Source organism: Saccopteryx bilineata, chromosome 8 (genome assembly GCF_036850765.1).
Source record: "Saccopteryx bilineata isolate mSacBil1 chromosome 8, mSacBil1_pri_phased_curated, whole genome shotgun sequence".
Taxonomy (NCBI): domain Eukaryota; kingdom Metazoa; phylum Chordata; class Mammalia; order Chiroptera; family Emballonuridae; genus Saccopteryx; species Saccopteryx bilineata.
The window spans coordinates 84,013,891-84,027,142 of record NC_089497.1 but is presented as its reverse complement, the minus strand read 5'-3'; the positions used below and the strand labels follow the sequence as shown (position 1 = coordinate 84,027,142).

The following is a 13,252-nucleotide window of genomic DNA, read 5'->3' as shown; positions in this document are numbered from 1 at the left end:
GCAAGGAGGCACCGTCCGTGTGTATGCCAGCGCTGATGTCTGGGTGCCCGGTATTTTTATTACAGTGTAACGGAACTGCTGAGAGTTCCCAGTATACTTTATTCTTTTGTTTAGTGTTTAAGCACCATTCCAGTAAAACAATTAGTGTAAAATTTTCCAAGTACTTGTAAAGTAAGAGCACTGGCATCAGATCCAGCTGTCAAGTCTCTCAGAAGACAATGTTCATGAATAAAAGAGCAGCAGAGCGGCAGGTGAGTCCCCAGCCTTTATTTCTGCTAGGGCTGGGGCTGTGTGCTGAGCTGCCCATGAGAAGAACCACCCTAATCAATAGATAAGGTCTCTGAAGGCCGGTGTGTCCCTAATAGGGATCTGCAAACACATAGCAAAGAAAGCTGGTAGCCCTCCTCTCCAAAATTCATCGAAATTCATCACCATTGTTGTCACACCACTGTTCTGTAGAATTCCCTTGGAAATCGATCACAAATAGTTCTTCAAGAGGGCTGGCTACCTACTTTTCTCAGTTAATAATTTCTGTGTAACTAGGCAATCCTTTATCTTTAAAATCAATGTGGGAAGTACCTGTGACTATAAGAGCTAAGAAGCAACTAAAAATGGAAGGCCCTGGCCGGTTGGCTCAGTGGTAGAGCGTTGGCCTGGCGTGCGGAAGTCCCAGGTTCAGGAGAGGTGCCCATCTGCTTCTCCACTCCTCCAACTCTCCTTCCTCTCTGTCTCTCTCTTCCCCTCCTGCAGCCGAAGCTCCATTGGAACAGAGTTGGCCTGGGCACTGAGGATGGCTCTGTGGCCTCTGCCTCGGGCGCTAGAGTGGCTCTGGTTTTGCAGAGCGACGCCCCAGATGGGCAGAGCATCGCCCCCTGGTGGGCGTGCCAGGTGGATCCCGGTCGGGCGCATGCGGGAATCTGTCTGACTGCCTCCCCGTTTCCAACTTTAAAAAAATACAAAAAAAAGTAAATGGAGCACATGGATGTCCCTGGCTTCCAGCTGTGGCCGTCAGTTTCAGTTTTCCCCTGAAACAGATCAGCTGTCACAGCTTGGAAAGGTGTGGAGCTGCCGTCTTCCCTGCACTGTGCTCAGACGAGAGGTCGCGCTTAGAGCCTCACGGCTGCAGTCTGGCCTCAGTTCCATAGATGTTGAGCCACTGTTTGCTCCTCCAGAGCAGAAAGCCATTATCAAGGCAGTTTTGTACTTGACTATTGGATAACTCATCATTACATTTCCATTTCTTTCTGATCGTGCCTTCCCCCTGCCTGCAGGTTTAATTTACAGCTCACTGTCATTCTGAAGGCTGGCAGAAGGTTCTGAAACCCTGTAATGGTTTTTGTCTTCACTAGATTTGAGTATTAGACCTAGTGCTGATTTAGAAAACAAACAACAAAAAACTCTTATATGAGTATGAATTGAGTTTTAGTTTAATCTAGATTCTGAGTAGGAGAAAAGCGTCTGACGGTCAACAGCAGAGCAAGGCTCATGTGCTGGATTTCTCATGGAGATAGTGCTCACAGCTGCCGCCCCTCGGCCTCCTGACCTACCCCATCCCTCCTTCCACACCATCCAAGCCAGCCTGGCCCCTCTGTTGTTTCTCTGCTGCTGACCTGACGCAGGAGAGGTGGGAGTTTTTCTCTAGAAGTTAACAGGGAACGATTGAGGCTATAGAGGCTTCTAGGACAGGGATGGGCTTTTATGAGAAAGAATTACAAAACCTCTGGGCTCATTTACACATAGACGCCTGCCCAGTCTGTTTTCAAGGGTGATGATCTGGCCTTTTCCTTAAAAACTGGAGTAAAAGGTCAAACTTCAAGGTCAAATACAAACTTTCTTTTCCATTTTAGAACACATAAATTCCATAAAGGAAGTATGTGTGGAAACGTAGCTTGTCGTGAGTTCTACTCCTGACATTGCTCTAAATGGTGCCATGCAGAAATGCTGACTGGGGTTGTCGCAGCCAGTTACTCAGCAGATGCGGGTCTCCTGAGATCTGGCTGTGACTCTGGCATGGACTCATATTGAGTCATGTGGTGTTCACCTAAGGAGAGATGGATTAGTAGTCTGTTTTGTCTCTGATTAGTAAGGCAAATTATAGAACCCGAAGCCTCAGCTTTTCCACTTGAAAAATTGTCATTTATCTCATAGGTAGGTTAAGATTGAAGGAGATTCAGTGTAATGATTATTTCATGTCACCTAAGCACAAGTTAAGGTTAGGGTAGAAAAAAGTCAACAATTAGAAGGATTGAATGAAAGGAATATGACATTCTTCTGCTGGTAACTTAAACAGGAACCCTGAGATTAGTGTCTCTGGTTTGCACTCAACAGAAACGGACGTCAGTGTTATATATAGATGTTCATTAGCGTAGTTTGTGGATATGACGTGTAGGAAACATATGAAAGACCCAGAAAAACCTCTGTGGGAATTGCTCGTGGAGTTCCCCAGAATCTGCCTCATATGTGACTCAGCTGGCCCAACGAGGATTTTCACATCTGTCTTTCCTGGTAACTAATGAGCCACACAGCTAGGAAGCATAGCCGACTAAGAACAAAATAAATAATATAGAAATCAAGTGATGTATAATTTCAAGTAGAGCAGAAAGGCCAGCAGCAGGTAGAACTTTACACCCCTGGGGAGCCATTAGCACCTAGGTGGTGCTGGGCAGGCCCCAGATGGTCATTTCTTGGACATCTAGTTCAAGAAGAGCAGACTCAGCTCATTCTAGGAATTGAGTCGGCCCCACAGGTGGTACTTGATAACTACTTCATTAATCAGATAACTGTTTAACGTAGGTGATGACTAGTTAGTACTGATAATCTTTCAGAATGTTTTTTTGCCCGAGGGAATTCGCACTTGGCGTTTCGGGTAGACAGGACAGCGCTGGAGGGACTGAGTGTTGAGTGGCTGAGGAGAGCCTTCCGGAGGCTGATGCAATTGACGTTCTGTCTGAGGAGCCATGCGGCCTTAGGTTGAATAGCATGTCAGTCCTGTGGAGAGGACCGGGAAGGCCTGTCTCCACCCCCACTCCCCGTGGTCCAGGCCCATGTGCTCACTTGGTCGTTCTCGGGGAATGCCCTCATGGAGATTGGAGAGTAAGGTTTCACGTTAGTTTGGCACTCTGTCCATCAGAAACCAACTTTCACACAAGTACCTTTAACCAAACGGGTGACCTGGCAGAGTGGTGGTGTTCGCACAGACCTTCGCTGCCATGTAGGAGTGCTTGCAGAGAACAGGAGAAGAGCATCCTCCCCTAACGCTCCTGTGGAAGAAAACTAGGCCAGGAAGGATCTAATAACTCAGAGAGGTCCCTAGGTACCAAAGGCAGAGCTGAGTTCAGAGGAGCCCTCTCTCTCAGGGACTCAGCTCTAGTCATCTGCACACCTGGAGCAGATTCTCTGCCTGCTTTTTATCACTTATCTCATGTGTTGTGGTGGAGTTATGTGTTTGGGCAGCAGAATTTGTGGGAAGCTTCCAGCTGAGGTTAAATTACAAATACCCGTCTTGGTCCTTGGCATCCAATTTATCAACTCCTGTTTGTCGTGCCTCTTGGTTGCCAGCTGGAAGAGAGCAGCCTTGGGCCCTAGCCAGGTGGACGGGCTAGGCCCCTCCCTTCTTGTCCATGTGTGAATAGTGCGGGGGCCTGGCCTGGGGGACGGACTAGGCCGCTCCCCTCTTGTCCATGTGTGAATACTGCAGGGGCCTGGCCTGGGGGACGGGCTAGGCCCCTCCCCTCTTGTCCATGTGCGAATAGTGCGGGGGCCTGGCCTGGGGGACGGGCTAGGCCCCTCCCCTCTTGTCCATGTGCGAATAGTGCGGGGGCCTGGCCTGGGGGACGGGCTAGGCCCCTCCCCTCTTGTCCATGTGCGAATAGTGCGGGGGCCTGGCCTGGGGGACGGGCTAGGCCCCTCCCCTCTTGTCCATGTGCGAATAGTGCGGGGGCCTGGCCTGGGGGACGGGCTAGGCCCCTCCCCTCTTGTCCAAGTGTGAATAGTGCGGGGGCCTGGCCAGGTGGATGGACTAGGCCCCTCCCCTCTTGTCCATGTGTGAATAGTGCGGGGGCCTGGCCTGGGGGACGGGCTAGGCCCCTCCCCTCTTGTCCATGTGCGAATAGTGCGGGGGCCTGGCCTGGGGGACGGACTAGGCCCCTCCCCTCTTGTCCATGTGTGAATAGTGCGGGGGCCTGGCCTGGGGGACGGGCTAGGCCCCTCCCCTCTTGTCCATGTGTGAATACTGCAGGGGCCTGGCCTGGGGGATGGGCTAGGCCCCTCCCCTCTTGTCCATGTGTGAATAGTGCAGGGGCCTGGCCTGGGGGACGGGCTAGGCCCCTCCCCTCTTGTCCATGTGTGAATTGTACAGGCTGACTATTCTAAAATCACCACCTTGCTCCTTTCCTTTCCCTTCACTGGAACAGTCTCGACACATTGATCTTTCAAAGCAGGTGGCATCCAGTGGACCACCATATTTGAAGAGATATATATGAAAATTATGTTTAAGTCAGACAACCTGGTTATCCTTGCATAGTTCAGGTAGCTAAGCTTCTCTCACTAATAGAAAAAAACTAGTATGCCAGGGTATAAAATAAATACAGAACTAATTTAGGAGCCTGTGACCACAGGACTCTCCCACCCCCTTTTTTTACCTTTGAAAGCTCCTCTGTGCCAGAGTGCTCAATAAAATGAAAGAGGCATCACTGAGGAGGTTTGGCACAAGGAACTTTCAAATCCACCCAGATGTGAAGTGTCTCACCTCCCTGTATGAACCCCTTCTTCTATATGGTCATGCTGCACATACATGCTCTTTTATTTCTTAAGCCAACATTTATCTTTGATGGTGCCAAGGGTCGGCCAGTGCTGGAACAACTTCTAAATATAGACACACTAGCAGACTAAATCATCGAGCCTGGCAGCAGTTCAGTTGGCCAGTGTAACCTTATTTTTTATTTGATTTATCTTTGCCATTTCTGACAGGTTGAACTGTGCCTGTTACAAAGAGCGCCCAGCTCATGTCTGCATCCAGCATCCAGCATCCAGCATCCATAGGCCACAGCACATGACAACTGATAACCAAACTCATGTCACGTATTTATTGGGCAGTATCAAATCTGGTGTGAGCAGACTGAGAAGGCAGCAGGCGTGGCTGTGGTAGCGCCTGTGAGAGAAGGTCAGTGCCATACAGATCAAGGAAACTTCAGGAAGAGAAGTAGTCACAGGCCAAACAGAGCTAGTTCACCGTGGACTCTGGCGCCCTTGTGTCGGCTATTCTCATCCTTGTGCCAGGAAGAGGAACAGGAAGGGTCATTTCCAGTCTATTAATTTGAAGGCAATTGGAAATATCATCCAACTTCATCTGTTAGTGCCAATTTTGGAAATACCAGCTTCCAGGGTCATTAGTGCCAGGGTAATTGGAAATGTTAGCCAGAGCAACCACATTCCCCACACTCGACAGAATTACTTCTGGCAGGAAAACACCTGAATTAATTGGAGTATGTGTGAGTTATATGTTAGAATTGGCTGTGGATGTGTTAATTCCTTAATAGGAAAACAACCCATTTAGTTGATTCATCTTCCCAGGTACTAAGAACAACTTTATATAGATACATAGGTTAATAAAGAAGGAAAACTAATGAGAAAAAATTGTTTTCAGTCTTTCAGCTACAGAAATTAGTTTAACAAATTAAATTAAAATTCTTTTAACTTTAAAAATGAGTTGCAGGCCCTGGCCAGTTGGCTCAGCGGTAGAGCGTCGGCCTGGCGTGCGGGGGACCCGGGTTCTATTCCCGGCCAGGGCACATAGGAGAAGCGCCCATTTGCTTCTCCACCCCCCTCCTCTCCTTCCTCTCTGTCTCTCTCTTCCCCTCCCGCTGCCGAGGCTCCATTGGAGCAAAGATGGCCCGGGCGCTGGGGATGGCTCCTTGGCTTCTGCCCCAGGCACTAGAGTGGCTCTGGTTGCAACAGAGTGATGCCCCGGAGGGGCAGAGCATCGCCCCCTGGTGGGCAGAGCGTCGCCCCTGGTGGGCGTGCCGGGTGGATCCCGGTCGGGCGCATGCGGGAGTCTGTCTCACTGTCTCTCCCCGTTTCCAGCTTCAGAAAAATACAAAAAAAAAAAAATGAGTTGCAAATAAATAAATTCTTTTTATATAGTACTTAGGTCCCAGTTTTCAAAGAGGCCTATCCACTTGTAACTTGATTTCTCCACTGGGACTTTATTCTAGTCTGTGTTTGCAAACAGACCAAGGAACGGTTAACAGGCGGACACACTTGGGAAAGGTTTTAATTTGTTCACTCCTGTGGCTTTGGGATATAGCATATCTAAACCATCCTCAAAAGACTGTTACATGCCTATATTTAAAAAATTCTTCACGATATTCTACAACTTTTGGTATAATATTATGAAAAATCTTAATACAATAAAAAATGATTCTCTGTAAGAGGAAGTAATTTTATTGCCATTGATTAACATTTTTGATTCCATGGCCTCCACCTCAGGTGCTAGAATAGAATGGCTCTGTTGCAGTGGAGCAATACCCCAGATGGGGTGAGCATCATCCCCTGGTGGGCATGCCGGGTACATCTTGGTTAGGCACATGCGAGAGTCTCTTTGCCTCTCTGCTTCTCACTTTAGAAAAATACAGAAAAATAAAAATAAGTAAATAATAATGATAATAATTTTAAAAACCCCAAAATGTGTTACTTTGTTGGATGGCTTTGAAGGGAAAAGTCCTGCCCTGAGTGAGTGTAGGAAATAGCCTCTGTTCCAGCCTGTGTCAGACACTTGTGCCCGAGTGTTAACACTCCTGCTCCCTTACTGCCTGGCTGTTTGTAGTACAGAAGGAATTCCTAAAAGTTGACTGAAAAACTTTATATTATAAACATATATAGACATCAGAATAGGGGAGTGTAATATTGCGTAACAAATTACCTCAAAACTTAAAGGCTTGATATAGTCACTTTAAAAAAATTTATATATATATGTATATGTATATATATGTGTGTGTGTATATATATATATATATATATATATATATATATATATATGGTCATTTTCTTATGCAGCTGGGAGGGCTTATTGGGAGTCATATCTCCTGGTGGGGTCTTCACTCGCCAATCTCATGTTCCCTGGTGGCTTTGGCAGGACATCATCTGGGGCTGCCTCACAGCATGGCAGTCATTAGGGAGTCAGAATTGCAAAAGTTAATGTTGCCAGGAAAAGACAGAAGCTTCATTGTGTTTTCAGATCTAGCCTTGGAAGTCACGGCTTCGTGTTCTCTCGTTTACAAGTGGGTCCCAAGCATACCCACTTTCAAGGAAAAGGGCCCTAGGTTTTGCTGGTATCAAAGAATTTTTTGATAGGTTTAAAATCACCACAATATGACATAAGGCTTTTCTTGACTCTCTTAGCCATGATAAAACATTAAATAATCTTTTATTCCTTTATTTTATTCCTTTATAGCACATATGGTGTGTTTGAATAACCATGCTGTAAGCTACGAGGTCATGAATTTTAAAACATAGCTCTTTTTTTCCTACCCCTCTTCTTTTCTGAGTGTCTGGGTAGAGGGAGAAGGAAGACTTATATGTGTAGCCAGAAATGCAGTGGTCGATGGGACTCAGACCCTCTGTCCAGGGCAGCTCCGCCAGCCAGCAGGACACACCGTGGTGGCACTGCTCTGCTCAGCTAACTTGTGGAGAGATGACCGCCTGCATGCAGCCTCAGTGACGAGAGGGAACCACCCGCTAAGTAGTGTTCCTGCCCATCGCGCCCCTGCCTCCGTACTGGTACTGGGGGCGGGGCCGTCTGTCCTACTCTTTTGGGTGACTCACAAGAGGTCAGCAAATATTTAATTTTCTCATGGGGGAGATAATTAAGAAATGTGTCGTAATTTTATTTGATAGCTAACTTTAATTAAACTATAGATTAGAGAGAAATGGAAAAATATTCAAGTTGATAATAAAAGGGCAGAAGATAAATGAGGAAAATAGAGTCGATGTCCCTCAAAATATTTAAAACTGGTTATATTTGTACTTTAACTCCAAATATCACTTTAAACAATGAAATAATGTTTCATAAGGTTCATATCTTTATCCCTGTGGTTAATAACACCTTTTGAAAAGTATTTCCGAGGCTGTCATTCTCTGCAGTGCAGCCGTGTAAATGTGTTTCACGTTCGTCCGCACTTCTTCCCACTCTGCGGGCTGGGCCCTTTCAGTCAGAAGTTGGAGGTCTCTGACCGTCTTCACAATTTATCAGGAACCTTGTTGGATCCAGAAGAACATCGGCATTCATTATTATTAGACTTGTAACCAAATGTGTAACCCTTCTTAAAAGTGAGAGAAAATGCGGATGGAGCAATGGAGAGACAGATGCTATTATAGTGTGTTGTATTCTAAGTGTTATAAGGCTGGGACGTCCCCCGAAAGATTGTGACTATGAATCTAGAATGGAAAGGTGGCACTTGCTCACCAAAAGATCAGGTAGTGGGGTGACCAGCCTAGTTCAGCTGAAATCTGTGGTAAATAGAGTTGTGGCAGAGAGGGGACCGGGCTTCCTGAGACCTGCGGTGGGTGTGGGAATCAGCTGATCGGTGTGATCTGAATGTAGATGACATGCAGTGTGTTTTTGTTCCATGGTAAGAAGGAGGAGATAAGGCAAACTGAGGATCTCAGGACCCAGGAGTTCTGCTCTGCCATGTGTGTGCACATAGGCCAGCCTGCTGACAAGCCCAGCGCTTTCCTGGAGAACGATTCTGACCAGAAGCGGAGGACATGGTGCCCTGAGCCCTCATCTCAAGGCCCAGGGTGCTGACCCCGTGCTCTCCGGCTCGTTCTGGGTGTGGGATGACAGTAGATTATCAAGAAGCATAAATTCAGTGGAGTGAGAAGGGGAACACGCCACTGAGAAAGGAAGCAACCCAGGTTCATAATGCCTCACTTCACACCAGAGAGGGCACTGTGAAGTTTATCTGCACATGGTTGATTTGTACTTCAAGATTTTTTCACATTCTTGTGTAGATTAGCTTTGTCCTTGAATGAACTTAATGTGCACTTGGACATGCCCAACAGTGTGAGATGGAAACAAGCCAGGGAACCTGGAAGTCCGCTTTTTTTGGCTTGTGGACACTGGCAGTAGAAAGTAAGGCCAGGACGAGGCTGGGGTTTCGTTGCTTCGTGTCAGAGGTACCCAGTGGCTAGGTCTGCTCCAGACGATCAAGGGCGTGGGCTCGAAGCCTCTTCCCCGTGTCTCTGACTGAGGTGGAGTTTTCTGCCCCGGGAGAGCAGGAACTCTGGTGCCTGTCCCAGGAGGTTCTGTGCTGGGTTCTCACATGCTGCATACTGGCGCTCTCGTGTCCGAGAACCGGGGTGCTGCTGGGTGTTCGTGCCCTGTTTCCCTTGTTGACCGGCCAACTCATGGGCCTTTTGAGACCCCCGTTCTACACTTGCCTCTGTGTGAACTCCACAGGTGGCCTACTTGCTCTTGTATTTGATCAGATTATTGATGGCAGCAGGCCTAAAAGTTGTCAGAAGATATCCATGTCTATTAGGGCCGACCAAGTTTTAGTGGAAACTACACAAGGATGACTTAAAATTATTAAAAAAGAAGTGTCCTTTCTAAATGTAGTATATCTCAGTAATCCTGTCTGGTTTAAATTATATTTTATTAGAACAAGGAACAAACCACAGTTTATAATCTCTCAAAATCATTTAGAGTCATGCTACCTACAAAATATGCAGTTTATGATTTGCCATCTATAAAACTTCACTGATATGAACAATTTGAACGTATTTTATTTCTGATAAACAGTTATTAAACATTTATGTTATTATTCCTGTCAGTTGGTCTGATTCCTTCAATCTTCTAAAGCGTTATCGTTTTTTTAAAAAAATGCTATTCATTTCTGTCAACAAGAAGAACTGGGTGATATTTTGTTTATAAATGCTGTTTGCACCTGGGCTTCCTCTTAGTTTACAAGCAGATTCTCACCATCACCTGTACGTCTGAACTTCTCCTTGAATGCCTCAGCCCCCGAGCGAGCGAGAGCCTGGTACCTGGTGCCTCCGTGGAGAGCCCCACGGGCATTCCCATCCTGCTCTGCTCATTGCTCAGCTGTGATCTCTTTGCCCTGCAGTGACTTTTATAAATGTTACATGTTTTTTTCTTTTCAGGTAGCCATTTTAAAATAACCTTCATGGCATACATGGATATTTCCTTTTACTCAAAAGCACCTCTAATATCTGAAATATTTTAACCTACTTTCCACAGTGTTTGCTTTATTCTCAGTGATTCAAAAATTCACCAATAAGCGTTCCCCCTTCCAACTCTACAGATACTGCTTCTCAAACATGATTCTAAGGTTCCCACAACTCGGGGTCTTTTTTTAATTTTTGTAAGGACCGTGCACAAAGTAGTACATCTTGGAAGATAATAAGATGGAAAATTTGGCATGTTTTGTCTAAACAGAGTTTATTTGCAGTTGTTTCTGATACTGAAGTAGAAATTAAAAAATAAAAACATTAGCAACATAGAAAAATTCTTAAAGGTCACAGAATGCTCCCCCATTCTTTAGTGAGCCCCATTGTTGTGGCCCTTTAAAAGAAAAGTCTAGTTATCACTGATGCCTCCCCACTCTTTTTTTCTCATTTAAATCACAGACAGTCTGGTTTCACCATATTAAAGCAAATCCACCTAGTAAGGAACAGACCGACTTTTATTTACTGGCTAGAGTTCTAAGCACCAGAAATGGGCAGAGGAGACCAAACAGAGAATAGGAAAAATGAGGCATTGAAGGGGAGCCAGCATTGGGTTTGGAAGGGACAAGGCTTCCATGTGGCAAAATGTGCCTTTCTTGCTGTTTACTCTGAGCTCAGAAATAGAGCAGAGAGAAGGTAGATGGGGCTACAGCCCGAAAGGGGTAGAGAACTTACAAGGCACAGAGTGTAATCAGACACTGGGTGTAATTATGCAAATGTATGTATAATCGGCATTTCTGTGCATAAATCATCTGCAGCAACCTTAATACTCAAGTTAAAGTAAGCTAAGGGCACAGTGACTTCACTCAAGTAGCAGCGAAAAATTGTAATGCAAATTGTTTGCACTTTGAATCCTTGATAAGACAGGGTGGTGGCGCAGTGGATAGAGCATTGGACTGGGATGCGGAAGACCCAGGTTCAAGTCCCTGAGGTCGCCAGCTTGAGCCCACGGTCGCTGGCTCAAGTAAGGGGTTACTCGGTCTGCTGAAGGCCCGCAGTCAAGGCACGTATGAGAAGGCAATCAATGAACAACTAAGGTGTTGCAATGCGCAACAAAAAACTAATGATTGATGCTTCTCATCTCTCCATTCCTATCTGTCTGTCCCTGTCTATCCCTCTCTCTGACTCTTTCTCTGTCTCTGTAAAAAAAAAAAAAAAAAAAAAAAAAAAAAAAAAGGAATGTCTTGAATCCTTGATAAAATGAGCTTTGGATCTTAGAGACTAGGACTCTGCTCCCTTCCTGCAAAGGCACTGCTTTGCTCAGGGAGGGAGGGTGGGGAAGGGTCAGTTTGAGGATGAATTGAATGTGGCCTGGTCGTATTTAATCGGTTCACCCCAGTGACAGACATTTCAAGCCAGTTGTGTGTTTAGTTTACTTTTAATTAACCTTCACCGGGAATGTGTTTAAGTGGTTAGCATTTGGATGCCTGCTTAAAGGAAGGAAATGTTTGAATTTGCTAGGGAGAAAAATATGCTTTCTTCTTTCTTGTAAAATAAATTGAGTTCACATATTTCTGAAGGCCCCAGGCTCAACCATCTGATTAAAATCCTAAGATACATTCAGTGTTAGCAGGTGGTCTTTGCATGAACGTAAATAAAATGCTGTGGGTTATGGATATGAAATATTTGTTCTAGGAAACTGCTGATGTGAGTGTTCATGCCTCTTAGCATGACAGCGCAGTTCTATTTTCTCACTCATTGGTCTGTTAAGAGAACCCACTGGAGTGTTTTCTTTTCACTTCAAGTAATTTGAAGCATCATGTAAGGCTAGGAAGACATTAAAAATATATTTCCAGTCTCATAAGACACTTAAGAGTAATACATATAATTGAATTCAGCTGATGTTCCAAGTGCTTATCAGACACTCATTTCACCTCTGCAAGCTTTGATTGAACGAGCTCCCAGATTGTCCAAAGCACTGTTATGAGGGAAGCAGATGTAGCCAAGATGACTTGAAGGTCTGCAAACAGTATGTAGGGACCCGTGCACAAATAGCTCACCATCGCTAGAATGTGCCTGTGTGGAGACTGGTGCTGCTGCAAACAGGAGAGAAGCAAGGCCGGGGAAGGCTTTCTCTGGCTGCCAGGCTGCATGGACCGGTCCTCGTCTTGGCAGTTACTGAGAAAGACCATGTGCTTCCGGAGCCAGTGCTCTCTCTCAGGCTGCAGACTTCCTCTCAGTTGATCACGTTCGGCAGTTTGACCAACTTGAGTAAGGAAGGTCTCAGAAGTTGTGCATTGTTGTCTGCCTGAGAGGGCCTTTTTATTTTATTAACCAAAAGCTACTTTAGAAATATCACAAGTCCTATGCATTTTTGTCCCAATTACAGAATTTTTTGTATGTTAAGGATGATATTTCATTGTAGAGCACTTTTTAAGTTTTTAAAATTTATTTTTATTGATTTTAGAGAGAGAACATCAATTAGTTGTTCCACTTATTTATGCAGTCATTGGTTGATTCTTGTATGTGCCCTGACCAGGGGTTAAACCTGCAGCCTTGGTGTGTTGGGACGACACTCTACCCAGGCCCCCCGGCCGGGGCTGTCGAGCGCTGTCACGTGGACGACACTCTACCCAGGCCCCCCAGCCGGGGCTGTCAGCGCTATCACGTGGACCACGCTCTACCCAGGCCCACCGGCCGGGGCTGTCGAGCGCTGTCACGTGGACGACGCTCCAACCAGGCCCCCCGGCCGGGGCTGTCAGCACTATCACGTGGACCACGCTCTACCCAGGCCCCCCGGCCGGGGCTGTCAGCACTATCACGTGGACCACGCTCTACCCAGGCCCCCCGGCCGGGGCTGTCAGCGCTATCACGTGGACCACGCTCTACCCAGGCCCCCCGGCCGGGGCTGTCAGCGCTATCACGTGGACCACGCTCTACCCAGGCCCCCCGGCCGGGGCTGTCAGCGCTATCACGTGGACCACGCTCTACCCAGGCCCCCCGGCCGGGGCTGTCAGCGCTATCACGTGGACCACGCTCTACCCAGGCCCCCCGGCCGGGGCTGTCA

General features: G+C 46.6%; 1 protein-coding gene across 5 annotated transcripts in view; it reads left to right on the top strand.

Annotated features, from left to right (window-relative positions):
* FNDC3B (fibronectin type III domain containing 3B) overlaps positions 1-13,252 on the top strand; it is a 399,472-nt gene that overhangs the window by 316,471 nt on the left and 69,749 nt on the right. The window lies entirely within an intron of this gene.